The sequence below is a fragment of the Peromyscus leucopus genome, chromosome 13 (assembly GCF_004664715.2).
Source record: "Peromyscus leucopus breed LL Stock chromosome 13, UCI_PerLeu_2.1, whole genome shotgun sequence".
NCBI classification, from domain to species: Eukaryota; Metazoa; Chordata; class Mammalia; order Rodentia; family Cricetidae; genus Peromyscus; species Peromyscus leucopus.
In genome coordinates this window covers 63723396-63739051 of record NC_051074.1, presented here as the reverse complement: position 1 = coordinate 63739051, position 15656 = coordinate 63723396, and the positions used below count along the sequence as shown (strand labels likewise).

Genomic DNA, 15656 nt, shown 5'->3' with positions numbered 1-15656 from the left:
CTCACAGAGATCCGCCTGCCTCTGCCTCCGGAGTGCTGGGATTAAAGGCGTGCGCCGCCGCCGCCTGGCCATCTATAAATCTGTAGTCTTTGTGTGTATATACAAGTTATAATACCTGGAGTTATTCCCGGCTCTCATTCTGTTTCCCCACCAAACTTAGGTTTCCCATGACCCAGTACTGCTTGCCCCACACCTCTCCAACTCACCTTGCAAGGCTGGGGTATCTTGCTGACGCTGTGTGTGTCGTCGTGTCTGTGGTGTCTGTGCACGTTGGTATGGGCTTGCCTACATGCAGAGGCGGGAAGAGGAGGGCAGTGTTTCGAAGTATTGGTCTCTGCGCTGATCTCCTCTGACAGGGTCTCCTGGTGAACATCGATCTCATTGATTTTTCTGCCGGGGTTTTGGCCATTGCTGGGTTTGCAGGCTCACGCTGCCAACCCAGCTTTTCTGTCCCTGTTGTGTGTGTTGAGTCAGTGATGATGCTCCAGATCAGAACTCACATTCTCACCCCCGGAGCCATCATCGAGGCCAAGTTAATCCTTTTTAATTGGGCAAATTGAGAGGTAACAGCTCACCAAGAAACAGGAAGAAATTGTATCATACATGCACACCAACCCTAAACAACAACAACAACAAAATATGGATTCGTTTTCTCAGAAAGTCAGATTGGTCCTACCACACAGTCTCTTGAGTGGAGAAACTCGTTTTTTATTAGCTCATTGGAGCATCAGTTCAGGATTGCAGATACTCTAAACACTCACCATGAAACCTGGGTCTAAAGAGGTCTTAGGGTTCGCCCAGTACAAGTACTTTACAGCAGGGGCTCCACTTTGACAAATGCTTTACACAAATGCACTCGGGCCCACACCTTTCTGACGACTTTGGGCAGCAGGGAGTGGGGTGTGTTGGGATTGTCCAAGTTTTGCTGTCCTGGGCGCTCGGCCCTGTCGGCTGTGGCCCACCCTCCAGGAGCTCCCCATCCCCCCACGAGCCCTGCCTCAGTCCCGGCAGCACCCGCGAGCCCTAGACAACATGGCTGGAGCAGGCAGCGACGGAGAGGCCCTGGCTCCCCGGATGCAGGTAACGGCTGCAGGCTGGGAGAGGGGGAGGTAAGGACAGGGTGGAGGGATCCAGAGAGAAAGGCCCTCAATTACTCATTCTTCGGCTAGAGAAAGACTTAAATGTCATTTTCCCAGAGCACCGTTGGTGCCCAAATGTGTTATTTACAGGCCTGTCAGTTCCGCCAGGGTGTAGACGCCCACGTGGAGGCCTGCTGGAGGTGAGGCCTGCAGGAGGTGAGGTGAGGCCTGCTGGAGGTGAGGTGAGGCCTGCTGGAGGTGAGGTGAGGCCTGCTGGAGGTGAGGCCTGCTGGAGGTGAGGTGAGGCCTGCTGGAGGTGAGGCCTGCAGGAGGTGAGGCCTGCTGGAGGTGAGGCCTGCTGGAGGTGAGGTGAGGCCTGCCTGCTGGAGGTGAGGTGAGGCCTGCCTGCTGGAGGTGAGGCCTGTGGGTCCCTTTTGCACAAATACTTTGCCAGAGCAGAAGCCAGGAATGGTGTCAGCATGTCTGTGGCGTTTTAGGTTATTTATATAGTGTAAAGTGTTGGGTCCCAATTCAGATGGACAGATCATTGTTTTTCTTGTGGAGCACTTGAATAAATTCAGCTTAGGGTTTACACATACAAAATAGGTTAACTCTTGACAGTTCCAACTGCAGTGGAAAATGCTCCTGAGACACCACTGCTGGCTAATTTACCCGGATATTAAAAAAAAAAAAAAGTATGGAGCTCAGTGTAGACCATTTGCCTAACATGCACAAATGATCAAGAGTCCAGATTTGATCCCCAACATGCCCATCCCCTCCAAGAAATAGGTTAGATACCCAAGGAAAGAGCGTGCATGGAGTCCTAAGGGATCTGTGAAGCTACCCAGCCAGTGGTACACAGGAGAAAATGGAAGTGTAGAGGATTAAGAGACTTGAGCGCACACTCCATTTCTCCTGTTGATGTTATCATTAGTAACACAGAGAGGTATTAACAGAAAACAGTCACTTTTACTGCAGAGCCCAATGAAAATGCTTGAGATTGTCAACAGCTTCTTATATTCATTAGCATGAATGATCAAAAGTTAGCTTCAAGCTGGGTCTAGGTTACCAAGCCTGTAACCCCAGCTACTCAGGAAGAGGAAGCAAGAATTTTGAAAACCCAAGGTCTGGCTGGGCAAATTAGCAAGACTCTTGTCTCCAAAAGTTTAAAACAAAGAGGGGTGTGGCTATGAATACAGCTCAACGCATGTTAGACCCTGGATTTAGTTCCCAATACACTGCTAGTGTGTGTGTGTGTGTGTGTGTGTGTGTGTGTGTGTGTGTGTGTGTGTGTACTTCAAAACCTTCACTGTGATCAGGAATGCTAACAAGCCAGAGGCCAACTGTGGACTCTTATACCACCGCTCCTAAGGTTCTTGTCTCTGTTTAACTGATTGGGGGCCACAGGCTCTTACTGTGACTTTAAAGTCTTGTATCAGTACTTAGCAGTCTTGTATCAGTACTTATCAGTCTTGGGCTTCTTGCAATGGGCTTGTTAAATCCAGAGTTCCAAATTGGGAGGGTAGGCACAAGGGACAGGACCAAAACGAATGAATGAATGAATGACAACTTCCCAGGTGATGCCAGTGCTCCTGGTGAAAATGTGGCATGTGGAGGGCACTGCCCTGTTGTGCAAACCCAGAGTCCCTTAAAGTCTCTCAGCTTCTTTAGCCTTTTCTTGGATAAACTCTATATTGCATCCATTTATAAATTCCACTATCTAGAATAAAATTCAAAGTAGGAGTTAAAGGTCTCACTCCAACTGTGCTGTGATAGATGGCATCTGCTAAGTTCAGATGAGAACCTGATCCCGAAGTCCAGGATCATTTCGAACAATCTGTAAGGTGATTCTACTTGATCTTGAACATTCTTCAGGATTTGGAATTTTTTTCCCCAGCGAAATTTAACCATATTATTAGTTGTACTTAAAATTCCTCTGAATTAGGTCACCTTTTTCACAAATTTTTAAATTACCAGAGAATCTAGATTTCCACTGTCCTCAAGTATGACTCAAAATTGTAGCAAATTCTCAGTCTTCGGTTGTGTATCCATCTCTTCTTTGAATGGCACCAGTGCCACACTTGGTGTGCAATGAGAAGGCATATCTTACCTCTAGAGAGGCCAAATAGTGGATGCTAGTGCTCTGGTGAAGCAGTAAAATGTGTGCTGTGCATGCACAGGGGGTGCTCACTGCAAAGAGACCTATCGAAGAAATGATTGAACCAACACTTTTTTCTTTTTTTATTAATTAAATTTTTTTCATTTATTTTACATACTGACTGCAGTTTCCCTTCCCTCCCCTCCTCCCATCCCCTCCTCCTTCCTCCTATCTACACCCCACGTACATTCCTCCTCCTTGTCTCCATTCAGAAAGGGGCAGGCCTCCCATGGGTGTGAACACAAAGCATGGCACATCAAGTTGAGGCAGGACCGAGCTCCTCCGCTTGCACCAAGGTTGTCGAAGTAATCCAGCTTGGGGAACGGGTTCCCAAAAGCCAGCTAAGCGCCCCCAAGGACAGGTCCTGTTCTCACTGCTAGGAGCCTCACAGTCAGACCAAGCTACAGAACTGTCACACACATGCAGAGGCCTAAGTGGGTGTACACCAGTGTTTGGTGAGTTTGAGGAATGGTACAGACAGAGACGGCGTTATCACCATCAGCAGGACCTCATCAGAAAAGGCCTGAGGCCTGGAAGGACTGGGGAAGGTTGTTTTCTACTGACTGGGAAAAGCTAATAAAAAGTACTAAAAGTGCAAAATAAGATTGAGAACATTTTACCTAAATTATTAGGGAAGTTATGTTTGAAAATCCAGAGAGTTTGAGGGAACCAAACAAAAGGGAATAAAGGCTCTGTGGACACAAAATCCACATGAGAATTGATAAGGCAGTCAACACCCTGCAGGTGTTTCCATTTAGGTTCTGCTGGTACTGAAGCAAGGTATGTGGAGAAGAGGCCTCCTCGCTCCCTTGAGGATAAGAGATCCTAGAACCGCTAACCATCCTAAGGGCGGCACAGACTAGGAAGCCCATGCTGTACACCACATTTTAGAACATGTTTAATTTTAAGCTGCGTCTTTTGGAAGCCAACCTACACTTTGTAGCTGTTCCTTGAAGGCAGTAGTTCTCTGATAATAAGAGATTAAATATTCAAATACTTTATGGGTAGCGTTTATATAGAGATGTTTAATACATAGTAACTGGCAATCCAGGTGATCATTAAAGCCAGACTTCCTTGATTTTTTAAGAACTTTGTTAACTATCTTAATTTCGCTTTCTAATTTAGATCATAGAGATGAATGACAAGTTAAGAAACAGGCAAGAAATTGTGAATGGACTGAACATATTTTTGGAAGAAAATGGTATGTTTGTTTAAGTGAATTTACATTTCTTGAAAACTTAAGAACATAAGAGCTGTTTTTGTTTTTAAACTTGCTCTCATTTCACATGCAGATACTGGTGAATTCCAGTTGAATTAAAAACTCAGCCTGTGCAGCCGAAGGTGTATCTCAATCTTTCCCTAATGTCAATAGCAAATTTTTGTTCTACGTAGAAACCGTCCAACACTGTAAGGTGTTTATGATCTACTTTAAAGTTCTTTTCACCTTTCCCTTGTATTTCAATTTAGTTTTCTTGGTCATATAAAAAAAAACCACAGTATTATAGGTTACACATTTTACCACATATCTAAAGATGATTATCAAAGGTTTTCTCTCCATTAACAGCTATCCCTCTCCCTCACTGGGTCCCTCCGTCCCTCTGTCCCTCCCTGCCTCTCTTGACAAGGTCTATGTAACACAGGCTCATTCACAATCCTGCTTCATCATCCCAGGGACTAGGTGAGATTACCAGCATGCACCAACATGTCCTCCTCACACATGCATGTAATGTTTAAATTGTCAGAAACTCTACTGGGAAGCCTCATTTCATCTCCTTCCCCTGCTATCTTCTCTTTAAGTGCGCAGTCCTCTGCCCTCAGTGGGGAAAGAGTTCTTTTCTAAGTTTCTAGACCTAACAATTTACCTCTCAAACTTTAATGCACACATAAACCACTGGGCATGTTCTCACTGAGGAGGAGGTCTGGGAAGGGGTATGATCTTACACACTCTGATCACACTTGGTGTTATTAGATGTGGATAATTCTTTCATGGACTATTAGGTTCTTGAAATAGAACATAGACACATTGAAATACAAATATATACTGGAAATTAAATAGATTTACAAATCGTCTACACACTGAGGTGTCTCACGAGCCCTGATTTATCTCTATTCAGTTTAATCTCTCTGAATGTCATTTTGAGTGGGATATTAATACAAATAGGTCAGACATCTTAATATTGCTATACATAGAATATATTTCTAGTCTCTTCCTAATGTGGAATATTTTGGTTATTCTTCTTAAATTGCCTTTCATAAAACATGTAGCCAAAGTGGCTGTTTTTCCCCTTAGCCTGAATCTTCCGGTGGTAAGTTTATAACAAGGTGTTTTTCTACGTCCTCGAGTAAAGTCTTGAAACTCACTAAACTCATTGAGTAGATGCTGAAACTTATCAACTGCAGATCCGTTTCCTCTCAGATTCTGTTCTCTGGTCTTTTTAACTCATGTCCACATCTGACAATTATGTTTATTTATGTGATCCTGCTTCTACTTTTAGTTTTTCTCTTGTTCTCACTTTTTGTTGTTATTGTTTAACATCACATGATACATTATACTGTGATCTAGCAGTATCATTTTCAAAACAGTAACATTGTTAATTTACATAATATATTATTATGACCATACCTTGGAGCTAGTGTGTATAAAAAATATCCATATAACATTATAAAATTATATATTGCACAATATATTAATATATGCTTAAAATAACCTTCTAATGGGAAATTTTTCAGTCTGTAAAATTGCCTCTCATTCTTATTCCAGATGTGATTAAGGGTGTGGCCCAGAGGTAGAGTGTAAGGAGTCTTTATTTGTCCCACCAGCACCCAAATTATGACATGGAGACTTCTTATTAATCATGAAAGCTTGGCCTTAACTTTGGCTTGTTTCTAACTAACTCTTATAACTTAAATTAACCCATTTCCATTAATCTCCATGGTACCACTCAGCTTGTGGCTTTTACCTCTCCTCCTCCATGTCCTGCTTCCTCTGTGTCCAGCGGGCAACTCTCCCTTTCTTCTTCAATAGTAGAGTGCTTACCTAGAATATGTAAGGCTCTGGCTTGATCCTCAGCAGAAGATGATGATGATTTCAAATGTCAACAAAGATTCATGCTTTTCCTGTAATGATTATTCATATTTTAAGAATTTGAAAACCATATTTAATCATCTTCTTGACCAAGAAGTGTCTATTGAAATTTAGAGAATTTGGAATAAAATATAAAATATAATTAGGTTAATAATAATTTGGTTAATATTAAGATATTTGAGTAATGAATTCTGGTCAATTGAAAGAATAAAATGAATGAAAGAGAAACTTTGGCAGAAAAGGTAGCTTGAATACTATTTTTAAAAAAAAGCCAATATCCAGTGGGTTGCAATTAGTGAACAAATAAAATGATGTCAAAACCAGTAACATAGTCATGGATGGTGTCACAAATCTTTAATCTTAGCACTTAAAAAGACAGAGGCGCTGGGCAGTGGTGGCGCACGCCTTTAATCCCAGCACTTAGGAGGCAGAGCCAGGCGGATCTCTGTGAGTTCGAGGCCAGCCTAGTCTACAGAGTGAGTTCCAGGAAAGGCGCAAAGCTACACAGAGAAACCCTGTCTCGAAAAACCAAAAAAAAAAAAAAAAAAAAAAAAAACAAACCACAGAGGCATGCAGAGCTCTGGGAGTTTGAGGCCAGCCTGGTCTATATAGTGAGTTCCAGTGCAGCCTTGGCTACTTAGAGAGGCTTTGTCTCAAAAAAACAAACAAACCTAAAGGAATGTCACAATGAAAGGACTCCTAACTACATCCTTCTGGACCCGGAGATCACTCAGTGTCTTGTTCAGCCATCACCAGAGACTTCCTCCTGCAAAAATGGGAACAAACACAGAGACCCACACTGGACAGCGTGCATAGAGGGAGGGACCGTGGAACACTCCGTCCTAAATAGGATGTCTCCATCAAGTCCCTCCCCTCAAGGATTAGGAAACTATGAAAGAGGCGGCAGAAAGAGTGTAAGAGCCAGAGGGGATGGAGAACACCAAGGAAACAAGGTCTCCTAGACACAGCAGGGCTGACACACGTGTGAACTCACAGAGACTGGCCACATGCACGGGGCCTGCACAGGTTGGAGCCAGATGGGTCCCAGCACTGAGAGGGCAGTGGACACGAGCCCCACCCTAACCCAGAAGCTGTCTCCAGTGGAGTCTTCCTGAGTACACAAACCACAATTAACCGCATGCCCAGCAGTAGATGACCAACACAAAATGAATTCAGTGGAATTTTTAGACTTTCCTTTGCCTCATATTGATTTGTCTGGGCATTTTTTACCTTCCTGGCCTTTTGTTTATATATTATGGTTTCTGATTTTATGTTTTAATGGTTTGTGTGTGTTGCTCCTGATTTTTCTTTGTTTTTTTGTTTTGTTTTGTTTTGTCTTGTTTTTGTTTGTTTGCCTGTTTTCTAAAGAGAGAAAGAATGAAATCATGGAGTTAGATGGTGAGAGGTAGAGAGGGTCTGGGAGGAAACGAGAGAAGGGACACCATGGTCGGAATACATTGTATGAAAAAATTTTCAATAAAAAGATAAACCTTAAAAAAAACAAACAAACAAACAAAACAAAACAATAATATAGTTAGAAGTACTCAGATTCAATAGGAAAGGAAAGAAGATAACAAAATACAGAAAAAAAGAAAAATGAAAATCTAGGTGGGGGGTATGAGTTGTAGAAAAGTCGAGGGTGGAGGGAACTGATAACCTCAGACTGCCAGGATCACGTATTGTGTACTGGTTCGTAGCCCTGGTGTCAGATACTCTTTATTTGATCAAAATTCCCTCTCTCTTTGTGTATATGTGTACACACATGCACACACACAGAGATGCTTGCACCACTCCAGTTACCAGTGATGTTACTTAGCACTCATGTGCAGCTGCTGGCCAGTCTTCTGAACGTCATTTTTGTATATGTCAGACATGCAGAAAACACAAGGCACCTGTGCTCAACACAAAGGTGTAATCAGTATTGCTATGTGTTCCTTAAACCCAAGGATAGCCTGTCCTTACATGTGAGATTATAGAACTGCAGTCTCGGGACCTCTCACTACCATGTTACTGAATCCTGACCTACATTTGCATAAATCTGTGTCTTGCAGCTTCCCTCTTAGAAGAACAGACGTTATGTATAGATGCTGCCCCCTCTCCTCCCTACTTACTGCCCCCCACCGCCCCCAGGTTAACAGCAATCCTTCAGCTGGTTTATATCTGTCTGGCTATAATTTACTTACGTTTTGATGAACTCAAAGCAGGTCAAGTAAGACCTCACCAGCCACAGTGAAACTGTATTCACTTTAGTTGATTTATTTACAGTTCCAGTGATGAACTCAGGCCTTGTGCATGGCAGGGAAGCATTCTGTCACCAAACTACACCTCCACCCTTATCTATATTGTTACTGGATAGATTTATTTGTGCGTGTGCGCACACACGCTGTTTGCAAACTTTATATAAATACATAAATACAATAATTTTTCTGAACTATTTTCATTGAATGATGGTTTGTAGGTATATTCATGTTTTGAGGTTTAATCAACACATCCTGAGTTGACAGGCTGGGGTACATCCTATTGTTACAATTCAGCTGCTAGCATCCAGACCCAGGGTTTTACCATCACTGAAGGAAAACAAAACAAAACAAAAACAAAAACACTTAGACGTCCCGTCCGTCAGTGTCACTAAGATTTGCTCGCTGTCTTTCCGTAGTTTTGCTGACTTTTCAGTTTGTTAGAGAACCTACCCGGTGGAGCTGAGCATGTTCAGGTTTCCACAGTAGAGATGTCCAGTGGTGGAAAAGAGCACAAAGGCCATTGCTTCTGAAAGACAGGTAATGGGCTGCGGTCTCTAGGAAAGGGGAGAGTGTTGGAGTCATGTGGCCCTGTGCGTTCGGTTCCAGAGATGTGCAAAGAGTGTTCAGAGCAGCACTGTAGTTCCAATATTACCACTTGGAATAAGTGAATTAATGTGGGATTTCTTTGTGTGTGCTCTCTAAGCAAACATGTCTCGTTTGATCTTGTATTTAGCTAGTTCTCAGTGGTCCTCATGACATTTGCTAATGCAGAGATCATTCCTTCCCTAACTTCTGCATCTCCTAACCTGTTCCATTGTGTCTATTCCACAGATGCAATGTTTTCAGTTACTATAGCTTCTATTTTTAAATATGTTTTAAATGTGCTTGAAAAGTATATCTGATGCTTAGGCTGAGTTATGAGTGCTCCCCAGCTACACAAAGCTTTCTAGTTGTGCATGAACACAAGCGTGCTGCATTTTCCAATCATGTGTAATTCTCTTTTGGCTTTCACCCACTTTGTCTCTTTTCCTTTATAATCTATCATCCTGAAATCATTATCTTAATCTCTTTCTCATCTTTCCATTAACCTTTCAGATTAACTTAAGGGGTTTTTAGTATTGTTATTTATATTTGAATGGGCAGAAAAAAATTACAAACAACAAGGAAAAGCATCATCAAAATCCCTACCTACCCTTACACAATTTCTGTACACCTGAGATTTTTTTCTGTGAACCTGTACAATACTCATAAATTAGCATTGCATTAAATATTCTTTTTAAGTAAGTGTAGATTAGAGTCAGCATTTTAATCATTGCATTTCATAAGGTGGGTTTGATATAACCCAATAAAACTGAGTTGCTTCCTTGTCTGTAAAATGGAGATGATAAACTCATAAGTTTATTGAAAATATTAATTATTAATATTCAAATGTAAATATGAATGAAGAAATACATCAAACATTTACCACCATGGTAAAACATGGCATTGGTCAATCAATGGGTTCTTACTGTTAACTGCTTCACAATTTACATTGCTGAGTTCATCTATCTGTTTTGAAACCAGGATTTATCATTTTTGCTATCCAATAGTTTTTAAGATCTGGTAGGTAGTGGTTTACTACAAACTTTACTAATGCTGAGACCCTTTAATACAGTTCCTCATGTTGTGGTAACCCCCAAGCATAAAATTATATCATTGCTACCTCATAACTGTTATTTTCTACTGTTATGAAACAATGTAAATATTTTTGGAGATAGAAGAGTGCTAAAGGGGTCATGACCCACAGGTTGAGAACCACTGTGCTAGGGCAAACTTTCATTATTTCTGTTTCTGTAAATCCCATATATATGTTTTTATGTTTGAAACTTTCATGTGTCCTTACTTAGTGTTCTGGTCAAGGTATGTATCTCTGCGAAGCCAGACTTTATTCGTGATTATACCATCTGTTATTTTCTCCTGAGAGTTATTATTAGATATAGTCTGTAGTTTAAGTTTTTGGGGTTTTGTTTATGCTTTGTTGTTTTTTTGCTTCTACTGGGATAGTTTCTTAAACTTACATGATATTTATTTTATATATTTTCAGAGATTTAATATGAGAATTAAGAAGTTTGGTATAAATACAAGTAAAGAATTCAGAAAATCACCAGGGGCTTCTTGGTAATTCCTGCTTTTTTTTTTTTTAACTAAAAGTCCTTTGAATTTTTTTAAATGCACAATTTGAAATATTTGTTATTTGTTGCACAATTAGAAATTTCTCACTCTGCGTTTCTTTTTATCTTTCCTTAAAGCTTTGGACTGACTGTGTCAACTGGTATGTGCTGCCGCCATTTCATATTGCATGAGTCCTACTGAGCATGTGCTTATGATGACGTCTGCATAGTAGAGCTGTGAGCAGACATCAGCGTACAGCTTGCTTCTTTTGCCTTTTATTATTGAATTTTTTTAGATGAGCCTCTAGTGAATTAAAGGTTTATTTTATTGTACATTTTGGCACATGTGGTTTTCTATCATTTCATTATTAAAGATCAGTAAATAAAAATAAACCTTTAGCAATAATTTCTTAAGGAGATAGTGAGCAAACTAAGGAGAAAATTTTTGGTTAGTAATTATTAAAATGAGCAAGAAATTAGCGTAATTTAATAAGGTAGATAGTAGAAAATTATTAAGCTAAGTTTTCTGAGTGTTTTCAATATAGGAAAAAGTTCACAGTGGCAAACTATGGAGAAATTCAGGAAAAACGTGCAAAATTTGGGCGAGATGGCTGTACTCCTAGCTGTACATTTCCAAATCATTTGTTTTTAAAGGTATAGAGGTTTTAAGTACTATAAGTTATTATGTTTAATTTTATAATTATAGACTAATTAAAGTAACCTATAATAAACATGAAAATAATATGTTCAACGTTATTGTTTTATATTATATATTTTTGCTTTCAATTATATCTTTATTATGAGGTTAAGGCAAGGTCTTATTTTTATTTTTATTTATTTTTTTTGAAATTATAATTACAACATTATGATTACAACATTTCTTCCTTCCCTTTCCTTCCTATGTACCCCTTCTCTCTTTCAAATCAATGGCTTCTGCTTTTCATTGTTACTACATGTATATGTACATATTATATGCATTCCTATATATGGCCTGCTAGGTCTATATGCTACTTGTATGTTCGTCTTCAGGGCTGACCACTTGGTATTGGATAACCAACGGTGTGCTCTCCTTGGGGGGACTGTGTCTCCCACTCTCAGCACTCCTTAGTTACCGGTGGTTCTTTGTGCAGGGTTGAGGCCCCCATCCTCCTCCCCACTCTAGCCCGTCTATTGTTGCTGTCTGTGTTCAGCTCATGTTTAGCAGTCATGCTGGTGAGAGTTTATGGGTGTAGCATCTGACATTACTAGGAGACACAGTGTCAGAGTGAACTCCCTGATCCTCTGGCTCCGAAAATCTTTCCAACCCTTCCTCACAATGCTTCCTGAGCTTTATGTGTGGGAGATGTTTCGTAGATGTACCCACTGGGACTGGACTCCGCAGCTCTGCCTTGGGACTGGTTGTGGTTTTCTGTAGTGGTCTTTTTCTGTTGCAAAGTGAAGTTTCCTTGATGAGGGGTGAGGACTACACTTTTCTGTGGCTATAAGGTCAGATATTTAAGATGTAGTCCCTGTCCACTTTGGCACATCTATTGATATCTCCCTTGGTCATCTCAGGCTTAGGCGGATAAATTGGTGAGACTTGTATGGATGTAGCTTCTGACATCCTTAGCAGATACTGTCTCACAGCAAACCCCCTGATTTTCTGGCTCTTACAGTCTTCCTTCCCCCTCTTTTTCTGTTGCAAAGACAAATTTCCTTAATGAGAGGTGAGTACTAACTACACTTATCTGTGGGCATGCAGATAAATATTTAGAATTAGTTAGGTGTTGTTCTAGTTCAGCAAATTGGTGGGTGTAGGTTTTCCTTCAATAGCCATGACTTCACTAGTTGGCTAGGCTTCCAGTACCAGCCATGACTTTCCTCTTGATAAGTGATTCTTAAGTCCTATTAGAGAAGAAGAGGGGGAGGTAAAATAGTAGTAAAGATGTCTGAAAGAGCCATATGGATCATAGCATTAACTATCCACCTTTAAAAAAAACGATAATGCGCTGGGCATTGGTGGCTCACACCTTTTATTCCAGTACTTGGTAGGCAGAGGCAGGTGGATCTCGATGAATTTGAGGCCAGCCTGGTCTACAACATGAGTACCAGGAAGCCAGAGCTGTAACACAAAGAAACCCTGTCTTGAAAAAACAAAACAAAAATCTATAATTCATGAAAGTCTATGCATAAATATCCATATATGGTTTAAATGAAATTTTGTCATCTTGGCTGACAATACTCCTTCCGAAATGCCAAAGACCACCCAACAAAAGCCCCGATACCAGGCTGGAGAGGTCCTATTTCAGTTCTATTGTTCAGGGTTGTTCAAAAGATTCTCAAAACATTACAGGCTATTACTGGTTACTGCCAAGGTATACATACCACTTGCTACACTTTACATCTTGCCATTTGGGTCATTATTGTGGTTCATAGGTGTCACAGGTGGTTACTTAACTCCTTTGGAAGCTTGCTTGCTGCCTTCTGGTAACGTGAGAGCTAGTCCCCTGGGAGGAGGCTTTTAGGTCAGTTCCAGCTCAGGGACCTTGGGCCCTATGTCTGAAGTACCTGGGGTCTTCAGCAATAGGGGTTACCTTCTACTTCCGGGGAGCAACTTCAATGTTTTGAGAATCTCTTGGACAACCATGGCCAACAACTAGAAGGTTTCTCCAACCTGGTGTTAGGGTTTTTGTTGGGTATCTTTGGCCATTGATGGGAGCATTGTCAGCCAGGATGACAAAAATCTCATTTAAGCTGTGTATGTGTATTTATACATAGACTTACATGCACTATAGGTTGGTTTCATTTTTTGTTTTCTTGAGGTGGCTAGTTAATGCTATGATCATTATGGCTTTTTCAGACATGGTCACTGTTTCATCTTCTTCCCTTCTTCCGTACTTGTCTCCATCACCCCATCGTTGGAATGCGCCCTCCATGCGTCTGGTCAGGTCACTTGTACTCCCGTCTTCCACTCCCTCGATCCCCCCATCCTGGCAATGGCCCCTTTTCATTTTACTGGTTTCCGCTGTTACTCCAGGATATGTAACCACATCTGAAGACGGAGCTAGCACATTTGTCTTTCTGGGTTTGGATTACCTTACCCGTTATGATTTTATCTGGTTCCATCCATTTTCATTTTCTTTACAGCTGAATAATATGCCATAGTTTATATTTGCCATGTATTCATTAACCTTTCCGTTGAAGGACTTTTAGGTTGTTTCCATTTTCAAGCTGTTGTGAATAGAGCAGCAATGAATATGGGTGAGTGTCTTAGTTAGTGTTTCTATGCTGTGAAGAGACACCACGGCCACGACAACCCTCATAAAGAAAACATTTAATGGGGTGGCTTGCATTTTCAGAGGTTTAGCCCATTGTCGTCATGGTGGGACATGGCAGCGTGCAGGCAGATATGGTGCTGAAGAAGTAGCTGAGAGTCCTACATCTTGCAGGCAACAGGAAGTAGTCTGAGAGACTGGGCATGATTTGAGAATATATGAGACCTCAAAGCCTGCCTCCACAGTGACATACTTTCTCCAGCAAGGACACACCCACTCCACAAAGCCACACCTTCTCATAGTGCCACTCCCTATGAGCTTATGGAGGCAATTACATTCAAACTACCACAGTGAACAATTACCTGTCGCATAGGATGTCCCGTCTTCTGGGTGTATGCCAAGGGGCAGTGTAGATAGATTCGTTTTTTGAGAATTGACACTCATTTCCACAGTGACTGCACCGGTGTGCATTCCCACTAACAGTGAGTTCCCACCCCTCCAGCACTTGTCCGGTTTGCATTCCCACTAACAGTGAGTGAGTTCCCATGCCCCTCCAGCACTTGCTGTCAGTCACTTCATTGATCTTGGTCGTGCTGGTTGGTGTCAGATGAAATGTCAACCTGTTTTGATTTGCATTTCCCTAATTTCTAGGAACAATGAACATTTTTGAAATATGGCTTGGCCATTTATTTCTTCTTTTGAGAACTGTCTGTTCAAGTACTAGGCCCATTTTTAAAATGGGTAGTTTTTCTTTGATTCTTTGTCTTTTTACTTCTTTATATGCTCCGCTGTTAATTCTTTGTCAAATGTGAATCTGGCACAGATTTTCTCTCACTCCATGGTCTTCCTCTTCACTCGACTGTTTCCTTAGCTGTGCAAAAGCTGTTTAGTTTTATGAGGTTCAGTTTGTCAGCTGTTGGGCAGACGGAGTCCTGATGAGGATGTCCTTTCCTACACCTGTGTCACATAGGGCACCGCCTGTGCTTTCTTCTAGCAGGTTCAGTATTCCAGGTTTCCTGCTTAGGTCTTGGATCCATTTGGAGATAGTTTTTATGTAAGGTGATAGATATGGCTCTAATTTCATTCTTCTGAATGTGAACATCCCATATCCCAGCAGCATTTGTTGAAGATGCACTTTTCTCCAGCTTATGCTTTCGACACCTTTATCAAATATTAAGTGGTTGAATTTGCTTGTACTCATGTTTGGGTCTTCAATTTTGTTGCACTGACCTATATGTCTGTTTTGTGCCAATAACATATTGTTTTTATTATTGTGGCTCTGTAATATATCATAAGATCTGGAATGGTAATCCCTCTGGCATTCTTCATTTTGTTCAGGATTGTAACTCTCTGGGGTCTTTTGTGGTTCCATGTGAATTTTATGATAGTTTTTCTGTTCTGTGAAAAGAGAAAGTTGTGAGAGTTGTTTTGATTATGATCGCGTTGAATCGATAAATAGCTTTTGGCAGAATGATCATTTTTACAATATTAAGTCTACCAACCCATGACATGGTACATCCTTCTGTTTTCTAATGTATTTTCATCTCTCTTTCTTCAGAGGTTTATAGGTTTTCTTGAGAGGTCCTTTACCTCCTTGGTTTTATTCCTAGATACTTTTTCTTGATGCTATAGCAAATAGAGGTATGTCCATTATCTTCTAGTCTGTATATGTGTTATTCATGTATAGTTA

General features: G+C 41.1%; 1 long non-coding RNA gene across 1 annotated transcript; it reads left to right on the top strand.

Moving 5' to 3' along the window:
- The first annotated feature begins 251 nt into the window (after nucleotides 1–251).
- Nucleotides 252–11045, top strand: LOC119088957. The gene is made up of 4 exons (XR_005092720.1): nucleotides 252–1080; nucleotides 4363–4438; nucleotides 10646–10719; nucleotides 10851–11045. It is a non-coding gene; the product is annotated as an uncharacterized LOC119088957 (long non-coding RNA).
- The last annotated feature ends 4611 nt before the right edge of the window (nucleotides 11046–15656 follow it).